Here is a 14,273-nt window from a genome sequence, read left to right as displayed (position 1 = left end):
TCCTCTGGGAATAAACATGCAATGTACGGGATAGAAGGCCAGCAGTGCATGTCTATGTGTCATATGCCAAGACCCAAACAGGTAAACAGCAATCACGATGCTAACTTTGGTCCGTGTCGCAGTAAAGATTCCACTGTTCCAAAATGTCCCTGCCTAGACACACGACCCAGCTGGCCTATTCATACGAACGAAATGCAGCCCATGATCAGGATCACTGATAACCCAGGGCAATGACTAGTTAACTATCTCCCTCCCTCGATACACCTTCATAATGGCTGCTCAGCATTTCATGCAAATAAAGATAATGAACAATAAGCAAAATATATACTAGGGTAAAAATCTTATTCTTTGTGTAATTAGATTTATATATTAATATTTTCACCTGGTTAGGTCTACCTATTTATCAGTCTACCTACCTATAGAAAATCCACTTTCATACGTTTGTGTTAAGTGTGTGTGTGTGTGTGTGTGTGTGTGTGTGTGTGTGTGTGTGTGTGTGTGTGTGTGTGTGTGTGTGTGTGTGTGTGTGTGTGTGTGTTAAGCAGTGACAATCACTAACCTGCAGCAACTGCTGGATCATTCAGTCCAGCCTGGCTGTCGTTCAGACATCCCGGGGAGTGTCTGTTCAGCCGCTCGTCTGCTGGGGGTATATAAAAAAGTATATACCTGTGTGATATACCTATGTGGAGAAAAGGAATAGCCTATATGCTAGACAATCCTTCCAGGCTGTGTTATTGTATAAAAACATTTATTCTAGAAAGGTTTTCTTTTATGGTGTTTTTCACACACCATTTATAAATGAAAAGCATATTCAGGAAATAAAATATACTGACAAGGAAAGGGTAACAGCGTGGCAACAAATCGACTCACTGGGGCCTCGCCCGCTGCACCCCGACATCTGAACCAAGGAGGCTTGCCTACCCTTGATATAAACCGTCACTGACGCACCGCTGAGCTACAGTCACCAGTCTCACACACACACACACACACACACACACACACACACACACACACATCGATGTACGGGACACGACGGTCTGTTAGTGTCCAGGGAATGTCTTAAACTCACCCATATGTCTGCATCCCTAATTAATTAAGTCGCGTTGTGGTGTTTTTTGCTTTATTTTTGAGCACATATCGGCAGCAAAATGATGGAAGAGGTGCCACTCACCCATGCGGTCAGCAAATTATGATGGGCCGGGAGGGAGGACTACAGTTTAACGCAAAGCCAGGCACATTACCTCGCCAGTGCATCTGCAAGACTGTGGTCTGTTAACTGCAAGGATACTACATAGTCCCCATGCTTGGATGTAGAGCCTTCTAGAATTCTTGATTACCAGACATCTAGCAACTACCCACGAACCGAAGCTTCAACCACCGGTTCAGTTTCCCGTTCGCCGCAAGGCATCTCGCGTAGTGACTTGCCTGGGTGTTATTAGGCTCTTAGTCGCCTGGAGAGGTGCCGCAACACAGCAAATGATCGTACTGGATCTCTCAGTGTGTGTTCAGAAGAGGAAACAAAGGCTGCTTGAATATGGAAATTAGGCCTCTGCGAGGTTCCTTCCTTATCGCCCTTGTACCGGTGTGTGTGTAGGGGGGGGGGGGGGGGTAAGGACTGAATGGAGGATGTTCCCGTCTGACGATCATTAGAATGTTAATCTATTAACATTGTGCCAAGAAAGAGATTGACAAATTTCCTAATATACAAAGTTCGAATATTAAAGTCGAACTACAGTGAACGGATAAGATATTTTCGAGAATAAGGCTTGTCAGCGTGAAGCGTGATGTTTTCTTATTAACATATAGACTACTACTACTGGATTCATTCATATTATTTAACGGTTAATAACACCATCCGGCGTGCCTCGTTCCGCTGATTTACTGATTGAATAGTCAACATTCATTACTGTTGGCTTGTTAGGTATTTGGCTGGAACAGTTGCCATGACAACATAACGTCATATATAGACTGTGTGTGTGTGTGTGTGTGTGTGTGTGTGTGTGTGTGTGTGTGTGTGTGTGTGTGTGTGTGTGTGTGCCACGCACGCCAAACAAGCCTGATTGAGAATGACACGTGTAGAAAAGGTTAAAAATTCGGACACTTGAATCTTAGTCATGCGTACTTTTTCAATCTGTGCTAACATTGTCAAATCTTATCAAAAACATCTAAATACAAATATAATTATTCAAACATGTTAGCGTCCACCTGAACTCGATTAGCATTGAATATTCTATCAACAAAGATCAAGTACTGCGTGACTGTCACGGTGACTGCACAGGATGCTTCATAATGAAAAAACCTGCTCGGGACTCACCTGCTGGAAGCTGAAGGGCATGACGCGGGTGTCGGAGGAGCCGCCGCCCCGCCTGGAGCCGCGGTGCCGCCTCGCCGCTCGTCTCGTCGGGAATGAAGATTTACTTCCTCGTGAAGCGGTGCTCCAGGCCTGGGTCGAGCACCGATTCGAAAGTGTTAGCTGAACCCATAAAGAAAATTAGCAAGCTGTTTCTATTTTTAACTTTAATGCCCATCTTAGGTCCTCCCCTCCCATACATACTCGTACATAAAAATGCCCTCCTGTGTGTTCAGACGTTCCCAGAATTATTGAGTAAGCGGCAAGGAGCACCTGATAGCTATGAGTATAAGAGAGAGAGAGAGAGAGAGAGAGAGAGAGAGAGAGAGAGAGAGAGAGAGAGAGAGAGAGAGAGAGAGAGAGAGAGAGAGAGAGAGAGAGAGAGAGAGAGAGAGAGAGAGAGAGAGAGAGAGAGAGAGAGAGAGAGAGAGAGAGAGAGAGAATTATCCGTAATTGGCAAAATAACATTATCTCAGGGCGCCTCCAAGCACACACACACACACACACAAACACAGTCATATCCATGCGCCCTGAGGGAAGGGTGAGGGGGCCCCCATTCCGCTTCTTAATTGTGCGGCGAGTATAGTTACTTATAATTATAGTTAAATGGTTAGTTTAATAGATAGTTCAATAGTTAGTTTGTTAGATCGTTAGATGGTTAATTACTAGAAGTTAGTTAGTTAGGTAGTTAGGTAGGTAGACACTAGGAGATTCAAGGGAGTATACGCTACAGCTGAGCCTGGCCGCGGTGCTCATCTCCTCATTGGCTTCTGGGCTTGTGGTATATATATAAACCACAGTTTACCTTCTCCAGGTTTCTCCAGGTAAGTACTCATTTGTCGACCAGCCAGAAAAGGAGGGCAAACAGCAGGCTGGGCTGGGCGTCGATTACTTAGGCCGGGATTCGAACCCAGGCCCTCAGATTAGCAGTCAAGCATTTTAGCCAATTCACCACGAAGGCACCGATCACAGCTTTATTACAAGTGCATTACTGCATGAGAAAGATGTATTTCATCTATATATACATATATATATATATATATATATATATATATATATATATATATATATATATATATAGGCTATATATATATATATATATATATATATATATATATATATATATATATATATATATATATATATATATATATATATATATATATATATATATATATATATATATATATATATATATATATATATATATATATATATATATATATATATATATATATATATATATATATATATATATATATATATATATATATATATATATATATATATATATATATATATATATATATATATATATATATATATATATATATATATATATATATATATATATACACGCTCGTGGGTGTTATGGGCATCACAGCAAGGTTTGTAGTTTCCAAGTTATAGTCCGAGAGCTAGCTACGGGTGATTTTACCCCAACGAGCCCAGAAGATATAATGCTCTAACTTGGTTAAGTTTATCACCGACAATTGAAAAAGGTTTGTCAGCTGCTTCAACTCGGGTGGGTGTTGCCCCCAGGGGGTACCAAAATACCCCTTTTTGAGGTTGATTTTACTTTTCAAACTATACACTTCAAACTTTGTATATAAAACTATGTATTTATTCTTAATAATATGGCGATATAACTCACAGAATATTTAAGGGGGATGAAGGGGTCAGCTGCCCTTAAAAAGACCCTAAAAGTGTTGGATTTTACCCCAAAAGCTACACGAATCATATTCACTCAGTATAATGATAAAATGCAGTAGATATGAATCTACTAATAACTGACACTATTTCTCGGTGGTAAAAGGGGGTCAGCTGCCCTCCAAATTTAGTCTGATTTTGGCCCTTGGGGTAAAAATGTCTTACCCCAAGAGCTACACGTACCAAAATGCAGTAGCACAGTTAATCTGTCCAAATTGATAATGAGACTAAAACTGACAACATTATCAGGTGGTAAGATGTGATCAGCTGACCTCCAAATTTTGCCCATTTTGACCCCGTGAGGTAAAAAAAGACAACTATGAGTTACAGTTTTTATATTTATTATATAGTTACTTTAAGTAACAAAAGTAATGTTGGAGTAAAAACTGACTTATTTTTCTGGTGGTAAGATGGAGTCAGCTGACCCCCAAAATGTGTCCCATTTAGTTCCTAGGGGTAAAATAAAATAAATTGTTCGTACAACATTCAGATTTCTACCATAGGTAGCATAAGTAGCTTAACTAATATTGACATATTAACTGACATGATTAAAGGGTGGTAAGTTAGTGTCAGCTGACCCCCAAAATTTACATCTCTTTGTTCCTAAGGATAACAACAACAACAACAAAAACTGTTCCTACAACTTTCAGATTTCTACCATAGGTAGAATAAATAGTTAAACTGATGCTGACATTTAAACTCACTTGATTTAAGGGTGGTAAGTTAGGGTCTGCTGACCCCCAAATTTCCCCCTCTGGTTCGTAGGGGTAATGAAATAAATGATGTTCTTACAATTTTCTGTTAACAAATGCCTACCTAAGAACTTACTCTAAAATCAGATATTTGTCAGGGCTGACCGGCCTTAAATGGTACTCGGTTGTTTGATGTTCTCCTATCTACCAAACTCGTGTCTTGTGTTTCCGCTGATCCGAGACGGCAGGTTACAATGAGAGAAAAAAATAATCTGAAGCCAGGCTTCATTCACAGATTCATTGTCTCATTGCTAGTATACTAATTCATTGGGAGGTATTGTGGGGAGTGTGCTGAACACGGCTCCTCAGTCTCGCCCTCTCCAGCCATGTATACAACGAACCAACTCTCGGATTTCCCGTATGTAAGTATTTTCATTGTTTGTATTATGTTATCTTTTTTTTATATATACTATCATTGTATGCGTATATAGGTATACTTGTTGTGATTATTTATAGGGTGTGTGTGTCATGGTATGTACATATGGTGGTGTATCGGTGATATAAATCATACGTTAAAGAGCAGTGATTCCAAACCTTGGTGGAACCCCTCCCATGAATTTTCATTTTCCAAGGCACCCTTGTTAATAGTGTTCTCATGCAAGATATGATCGTCTGTTTTTTTTAAAGTTATTAAGCAATGTATACTGAGTTTGGAATTCAAGATTGCATCAAATGAGCTAATATGATAGACTTGGTGAAAAGTCATACTGTAATAGCACAGGATTATTTTACGATTTTTTGGAGAACCCTTGGTGATGGTCGCCGGAAGCCCCCAGGGTTCTAAGAGCTCCTAGTTGGTGATCTAAGTTATAGAGTGTTGATTGTCTGTGTTTTTATTATTAAACTGTTTTTTTTGTGGCTGCACTGTGTGGCTGCTTGGTGCTGTGACGGCCAGGATAACAGTACCTGGGTTTGCACCAAACGAGAGGGAAGGCTCGCTATGAGGCTCTGCTCATAGGGGTCGTGCAAGCAACGTCGTGGTTAACTGCATGGTGTGGTGTAGTCAACTGACATGTGTCAAACGCATAAGCCGGAGTAGGTATGCAAAGCTTAAGTGGTAGTTCCCATTTTGTTTTGCTTAATATATTATCATCTACTTACTTTGTTTTTGCTTGTTAGTTATTGTTTGACGGCAACATTATTGACACATACGTGGAGCACTTCAAATCAAGGTATATCCACAACTTTCTATGTACGTACTACCCTAACACCATTCGATGAACTTTTCAGAGAACATGTGTATGATTTCTTTGGAAATCTAAAACACAGTTTATGACGATGGATGAGGGCGATGTAATATCAGGAGGTTAGTGGTTTCATTTTGCTAATTTAGAAGAATCAAATTCTGAGTATTTTTATACTTTTTATTACTGTTACTAGTTTGAAATGCCGATGTTAAAGGTTCTTTATAATAACTTTTAGGTGATGATTTGTCTGGTGATCTCAGCACAGACAAGATTGCATCAAATAGTCAAGACCATCCAGCAATCCAGTCACTGTCGTCAGGTCAGGAAAGCAATGAATTATCAGACAATCAAAACACTAAATCTGCGCCTGGTAAGTCATTTAACTCGCTGCACACTTTTTCTTGGAAAATGCTTTATATTGTGATACACTATACATGTAAAACTATTGTTGTTGGGGTTCCCTGCATGAAACATGTTTTTTTGGTGTAAGGGATGCACGGGCGGGGTGAATAACGGGGTACAGTGAGTTTTTCAAACTTTAAAGCACTTTATTATTATGAAAACCAAGCACCAGTTATATTACAATATAATTAGAAATTGTGACAGTTGATAACAAATATAATTGAAAACAGAGTGACTGTGGCCTGATAAGGGTACTGTTGTGACTTTTCAGATGAAATGCTGTGTTCCTTACACATCAAGAGCAGTGATAAGTATCAAGATTTTGGTAGTCATTTGCTTCAAAGATGACAAGTTGGCAAAATGCAAGGAAATATTAATGCTACGAAAACAAAAAACTTGAAATATGCTGACATATCCCTGCCAACTGTAGTAGACAGTATCCATGGTTATCACCACGAGTGCTATAGGAAATTTACAGCATTACCAAAGGCTCACAGATCTGCAACCAAACCTTCGTGTCACGAGCCAAGAAAATCCTTCATGTCACATGAGCCAAGAAAAACAATCACTAAGCTTGAACGAATCGGCAGCAACATCGAAAGAGGGCACATGTGATTTCCAGCCGATGTGCTTGTTTGGTGGATCGGCTAGAAAAAAATTAAAAACGTGGAGCAAAAATTAGTTTCAGCTGAGACAGCCCAGTTTGCTGCAAACATTCAAGAATATGCTGAAATGAAAGGGGATGAAAAATTGTTAACACAGATAAGAGACCAGGATTTTGTTGCAAAAGGATTGAGGTACCACGCCAACTGTCGCTCACTGTACCAGAGTCAAGCAAGGGCAATGTCCAAAAATGGAAATCAACCAAGGACAGGGTACATAAGCAGAGAGAAAGAAGTTCATAGAGAGGCTTTTGACTCATTGATATCTTACATTGAACAGAATGTAATTGAGAAGCGCGAGGTGCATTTGTTAACTGACCTGAACACCTATTATACAGACTCTGTTCATGAAATAGGTGGTGAGGACTTTCAACATGCAACCCCAACAGCACAAAAGCTGGATGAAAAATTAACCAAACATTTTGGTGAGGATCGTGGTTCAAAAGGGAAAGACAAAACTTGGAAGTATTGTCCATTCGTCTGAGATGTCCATTCGTCTGAGATGTCAAAAGAAGAAGCACTTGCTTTCAAATTTGATAAACTCATGGATATTAAAATGAAAATCAGAGATGCAGCATTGGTACTTCGTGAAGCCATCATGAAAGCCCCACAAAAGCAAATACCTTCAAGTCCGACCATGCAAGATATAATTGGTGGGGAAGTTGATGTCCCGGAGTTAGTCCAAGACTTCTTCAAATACTTAGTTGGTGGTCCAGACTCAAGAATATGGAAACAACCAGGAAAACAGCGGCGAATCAGGGCTATTAGTCAGGATGCAGTATTTTCTGCAACATCTGGTAAGAAAAAACCAGGAAAGCATCTGATTACAGCTCTGGCTATGAAGAGCATGACTGGGTGTAGAAAAGTAATAGAAGTGCTGAACAGAATGGGTCATTGTGCCAGTTACCATACGGCTGAAGAAATAGAAACTGAACTAAATTTTCGGTCAAAATAATGACAACGAAATGCCGTTTGGTATGCACTCAGAAATGAATATGGAACTGGAGTAGCCTGGGACAACTTTGATCAATTTGTTGAAACTATGAGCGGCAAGGACACACTTCATGATACAGTTGCCATAGCGTACCAGCTCGTTGAAGCTAAAGCCTCAGCCCAAAAGCCAGAGTCAGATAGAATTCACCATGAGAATATTACTGAAACAAAAACAAAAGCATCCCTGCCAACAATTGGAGTAGGCCTAAGCAAGAAAAGGCGGCGTTCCTATGAAACTGAAAGCTCTGAAATTCAGCCTTATCATAAAAAACCACGCCTAGAAAACGCCGGGTTACTGGCTGCCGATGATATCAGACTTCTGACAAGTGAGGAAAATGTTGACTTAGGGTCATGTAAGAAAGATGTTCTCTGGATGTTGGATGTGTGGCAAAATCCAAATACACCAAGGGTCATGTAAGAAAGATGTTCTCTGGATGTTGGGTGTGTGGCAAAATCCAAATACACCAATGTGGGCAGGATGGACTGCAGAGAGAGTTTATGACTGTAGAAAACAGATGAAAGTTTGGTATTTGCCACAAATAAACCAATCACCCACATCAAATGCTGTCGTTGTTGAAACAATGAAAAGGTCACAGAAATTAGCAGAAGAGTCAAACAAGTCTTGCATGGTTGTCACCTACGACCTAGCCATAGCAAAAATAGCTTTGCAAATACAAGCCCAGGAAAAGCCGGTATTTGACAATCTCTTCATTTCACTTGGGTCATTCCATGTGGAGAATGCATATTTTTGTGTCATTGGGAAGCTGATCGCTGAATCTGGTGCCCCGCACATATTGAATGAGTGCGGTGCACTAGCAGTGGGCTCTATAAACGGATTTATCAAAGGAAAGCATTACAACCGCTGCAAGAGAATACACGAACTGCTAGCGGTTTCTCTGGAAATACTTTTTTTTTTTAATGGTTTCAAAAAAGCCAAAACAACCCTGACATAGTACCAGTGCTTCAGAATGAGCTAAAATGCATCAGTGATTCTCCAGATGGAGAAATCAACAAATACCAACATTCAAAGGAAGGAAACGACAGAGACTTCATAGGCCGGGGACAATGGAAAAACTGCACAGTTTTGGTGTAGCTACATCAGCCTGATGCACCTGTACCACAGATACAGCCGCAGTGTCAGAACCGGAGACTTGGAGGGGTACACAAACACATTGCTGCAAATGGCAAACTATTTCTTCGCCTTGAACCATCACAACTATGCCCGCTGGACAGTAAAGTATCACGATAATCTACTGAAGCTTAAAGAAACATCCAGAAATCTATGAAGAATTCAAAGACGGACTGTTTTCTGTTGAGAACCAAGAATCCATTCTCTGGAAGTCCAATTGATCTGACATTGGAGCAAGCTATAAACAAGGATGCTGCCAGCCAGCGGATTGGAATTGCCGCAATGACAAACTCCATATCTGCAAGGCAAAGATGGGCCGAATCTCATTTCATTCGGACATCCATTCTGTCACATGTATTTCAAGAAGCTGGCATGCATAAAAAAGATGATGTAACACATGGGCTGAAGAAGCATGCAATTAGGAAGGACAACAAAACAGTCAAGGACATAATCTACATGATAAAAGAAACAATGAATCCATTCACTGAAGACATAGACTCCAAACATCTGTACAATATTGGGACTGGAAAAACTGCTCCAGAGGAAGTAGAAAGCTTTCTCCTCAATGTCAGGGAAGCAGGTGAAGTCCAGAGAAAGAAGTTCATGAATGAGTGCCGCCAAGAGCCTGGAAGGTTTCTAGCAAAGATTACTCGGCAAGAGGTGTCAACGTTTGCAACTGCAGGAACAAAATCAAAGAAAACAGATGTAAAAAGAGTGGCAGCATGTATGGTCCGTGACTTGTTTGGTAGCATTCTGTATGCTTCAGTAGAGAAACGCATCGACTTAGCAGAAGTGCTAAAATATCCTCTGACACCTGTACCATTATCACTCTGTCATGTGGATGGTACAATGTTGAAAACACCAAAATCGGCTCTGATGCAATATCTTGAGAACAAGGTGAAATCAAACTCTCCGGAACACATCGATGTCACCATAATCGATGCATCATTTTACTTCCATCTATTGCCAGGTGCAGCCCTTCCCACGAAATTTGGTGGGATATCATCACACATTTTACGGAAAATCATGGCATCAGAAGGCGATGAAATTCACTTCGTGTCTGATAAATGGCTAAGTCCATCAATCAAAGACTGTGAAAGAGCTGCAAGGGATGGATCTGTTGATTCATTCAAAATAACAGGTGGCAATCAGAAAAGACCAGCCAATTGGATGAGTGCTTTACGCAACGCAGGATTTAAAGAATCTCTGGTCAAGTACTTGGTTGCTAGTTGGTCAGATGATTGCAATGTGAAACACTTGGGAACCAAAACCTTGTATGCAAATGATGGCGACACCTGCTACAAATATGTGGTGGAAGGGAATTCGGTCATGAAATCAGAAGAATCAAGATACAGCAATGACCACGAAGAAGCAGACGCAAGAATGTTCTTCCATGTGCACAAGATAACTGGACAGAAAAACATAGTGATAAGAACGAATGACACTGACTGCTTAGTTATTGGTCTTGGATCTCAGTCAAACTTCTGTAATCACAAGGTTTGGATATATGCAGGACTAGTCTCAAGCAATACACGAAGGTACATCGACATGACCAAGCTTGCAGCAAACCTAGGCGAGTCATTGTGTTCAGCGATGCCCGCATACCATGCATTCACTGGCTGCGACTACACTGCAGCATTTTCCCGAAAAGGAAAAGTTCGGCCACTAAAGATCTTGGAGAAGAGCGCCAATTTCCAGAACTCTTTCACAGCCTTAGAGAAGGAACAAACAATATCAGATTAAACTTTTTCATCAATTGAGAAGTTCACAGCTGAAATAAGAACATAAGAACATAAGAACGCAGGAGTCTGCAAGAGGCCGGTAGGCCTGTACGAGGCAGCTCCTTTGACCCTAAGCTCCCGTGTATCTAATCCCACCTAATATCGCTGTCCATGAATTTATCTAGTCTATTTTTGAATGTGACAATTGTATTGGCACTCACCACATGACTGCTAAGCCTATTCCACTCATCCACCACCCTGTTAGTAAACCAATGTTTGCCTATGTCCCTGTTGAATCTGAATTTATCCAGTTTAAACCCATTACTTCGTGTCCTACCCGGTTCTCTTACCAACAAAACCTTCTGAATGTCTCCCTTATTAAAGCCCTTCATCCATTTATAAACCTCGATCATGTCTCCACGCACCCTTCGCCTTTCTAGAGAATGCAAGTTTAACTGTTTGAGTCTTTCCTCGTATGGCAAGTTTCTCAACCCCTGAATCATCTTAGTCATCCTCCTCTGCACCGATTCTAACATTTTGATATCCATTCTATAGTAGGGTGACCAGAACTGAACCGCATAGTCAAGATGAGGTCTAACTAATGCTAAATATAGTTTGAGGAAGACTTCGGGGCTTCTGTTGCTTACGCTCCTTGAAATAAATCCCAGTACCCTATTAGCTCGATTTCTAGCTTGAATGCATTGTGCCCTTGGACGGAGATCAGAGCTCACTAAGACCCTAAAGCCTCTCGCACCCAGACCTACTTATGAGTGTCATTTAAGCAATAGTACGGTAAAAGGAAAAGTCAATTCATCAATGATATACGATTGGAATTATTCCTAGAACGGTACAAACCTTCTGGTAAATTGGATGAAGCGCGCATCAGCTGTTTGAAAAAAATGGACGGAAGCACCCTCCCACCGTGTCACAATGTCCTGAAGCAGAAAATAAAGAGAGTACACCTCATAGCTAACAGGTGGAATTCTGTTGACCTTGCTACTCAGTCCTATCTCGCCAACAGAGTCTGGATGGACTTTGGGATATGGTAGTTACCAGATTCTTTGGACAGAAGGTGACTTGTACCCCAAGACAATCGACGTGCTGCAGAATGACAAGGATGGCTCCGATGATGAAGATATTAATGACTGCACAGGTATGTACTTACTTTTAATGAATAATCGCAATATTAATCTATTTCATTATTACTGCTGTGTTAATTATGGCAGATAATTGAAGGCCATTGATAAACCCATTTTTCAGGATTGAACGTACAAGAAACTATAAAACAATCCAGAATTACAAATAACTCGTTAAAGTTACTTCACATATTAGCAAAAGTAGCATCCTCGGTTGATTTCAGTTAAAATAAAATTTTCTTCCAGATGACTTGGCAATGGAAAGTGACACTGATGCAGATGATACTACTGACGATGAAACTGAAAACAGCGAGTGACTGTAAAGACCAATGATTACACGTTAACATATTGAGAAACAATATACTCTTGAAAAAATATATGTAAAATGTCTTCCATACTCTATGCTATACTATATGCATCAGGTATTTCCAACGAATGCTAGTTTTTATGTCTGCCTTAGTTATGCTCCTTCTACCTATAGTAGAAATCTGAAACCTCTAGGAACAGGTTTTTTTTGTTGTTATCCTTAGGAACAAAGATATGCAAATTTGGGGGGTCAGCTCACCCTAACTCACCCCCCTTAAATCCTTAAATCAAGCCAGTTTAAATGTCAGCATCAGTTTAACTATTTATTCTACCTATGGTAGAAATCTGAAAGTTGTAGGAACAGGTTTTTTTGTTGTTATCCTTAGGAACAAAGAGATGTAAGTTTTGGGGGGTCAGCTGACATTAACTTACCACCCTTTAATCATGTCAGTTTATATGTCAATATTAGTTAAACTATTTTCTCTACCTATGGTAAAAATCTGAATGTTGTACGAACAGTTTTTGTTGTTGTTGTTGTTATCCTTAGGAACAAAGAGATGTAAATTTTGGGGGTCAGCTGACACTAACTTACCACCCTATAATCATGTCAGTTAATATGTCAATATTAGTTAAGCTACTTATTCTACCTATGGTAGAAATCTGAATGTTGTACGAACAATTTATTTTATTTTACCCCTAGGAACTAAATGGGACACATTTTGGGGGTCAGCTGACTCCATCTTACCACCAGAAAAATAAGTCAGTTTTTACTCCAACATTACTTTTGTTACTTAAAGTAACTATATAATAAATATAAAAACTGTAACTCATAGTTGTCTTTTTTTACCTCACGGGGTCAAAATGGGCAAAATTTGGAGGTCAGCTGACCACATCTTACCACCTGATAATGTTGTCAGTTTTAGTCTCATTATCAATTTGGACAGATTAACTCTGTGCTACTGCATTTTGGTACGTGTAGCTCTTGGGGTAAGACATTTTTACCCAAATTTGGAGGGCAACTGACCCCCTTTTACCACCGAGAAATAGTGTCAGTTATTAGTAGATTCATATCTACTGCATTTTATCATTATACTGAGTGAATATGATTCGTGTAGCTTTTGGGGTAAAATCCAACACTTTTAGGGTCTTTTTAAGGGCAGCTGACCCCTTCATCCCCCTTAAATATTCTGTGAGTTATATCGCCATATTATTAAGAATAAATACATAGTTTTATATACAAAGTTTGAAGTGTATAGTTTGAAAAGTAAAATCAACCTCAAAAAGGGGTATTTTGGCACCCCCTGGGGGCAACACCCACCCGAGTTGAAGCAGCTGACAAACCTTTTTCAATTGTCGGTGATAAACTTAACCAAGTTAGAGCATTATATCTTCTGGGCTCGTTGGGGTAAAATCACCCGTAGCTAGCTCTCGGACTATTATCTCAGCTCGCCAGAGGAAAAATAACAGTCGTAGAAAACTGGTTGCCCCGTCCGTCATGCCGTGAAGCTGCAACCTGTGGTTTGTGACGCAATTATGAGGCCACATCTAAGTGTAAATACAGTTGTTTGCCGAATATCAGCCTTTTGTATGACATATCGAAACGATGAATGTATGTATTTGTCATATAATAAAATTCCAAATATAGCAAAGATCTCACTTCATCCCTGAAATGACGAGGACCATGGAAATATTGCAGCAGTCGGACGGACGGACACACACACACACACACACACACACACACACACACACACACACACACACACACACACACACACAGGGCAGTAGATGTGTTTCTAAAGTCGGGATGTGTTTAGAATATATTAGTCGGTCTGTCAGAAATGTCGCTCCACCGGCGGTCACTCGTGGTGACAGCAAAAGACGTTATCAAGGGAGTCACAAAGGGATATCACGAGAGTATTAATAAA

General features: G+C 40.1%; 1 long non-coding RNA gene across 3 annotated transcripts; it reads left to right on the top strand.

Moving 5' to 3' along the window:
• Positions 1–5,065: 5,065 nt before the first annotated feature.
• LOC126989838 (uncharacterized) lies at positions 5,066–13,174 on the top strand. 3 transcript variants are annotated; one of them, XR_007743743.1, is made up of 6 exons: positions 5,066–5,174; positions 5,708–5,869; positions 6,043–6,118; positions 6,235–6,369; positions 11,928–12,059; positions 12,289–13,174. It is a non-coding gene; the product is annotated as an uncharacterized LOC126989838 (long non-coding RNA). The 3 variants fall into 3 exon arrangements; XR_007743742.1 differs by lacking the exon at positions 5,066–5,174 and having other exon boundaries at positions 5,192–5,869; XR_007743741.1 differs by lacking the exons at positions 5,066–5,174; positions 5,708–5,869; positions 6,043–6,118; positions 6,235–6,369 and having other exon boundaries at positions 11,681–12,059.
• The last annotated feature ends 1,099 nt before the right edge of the window (positions 13,175–14,273 follow it).

The sequence above is a fragment of the Eriocheir sinensis genome, unplaced genomic scaffold (assembly GCF_024679095.1).
Source record: "Eriocheir sinensis breed Jianghai 21 unplaced genomic scaffold, ASM2467909v1 Scaffold1323, whole genome shotgun sequence".
NCBI lineage: Eukaryota > Metazoa > Arthropoda > Malacostraca > Decapoda > Varunidae > Eriocheir > Eriocheir sinensis.
This window is presented reverse-complemented; position numbering and strand designations above follow the sequence as displayed.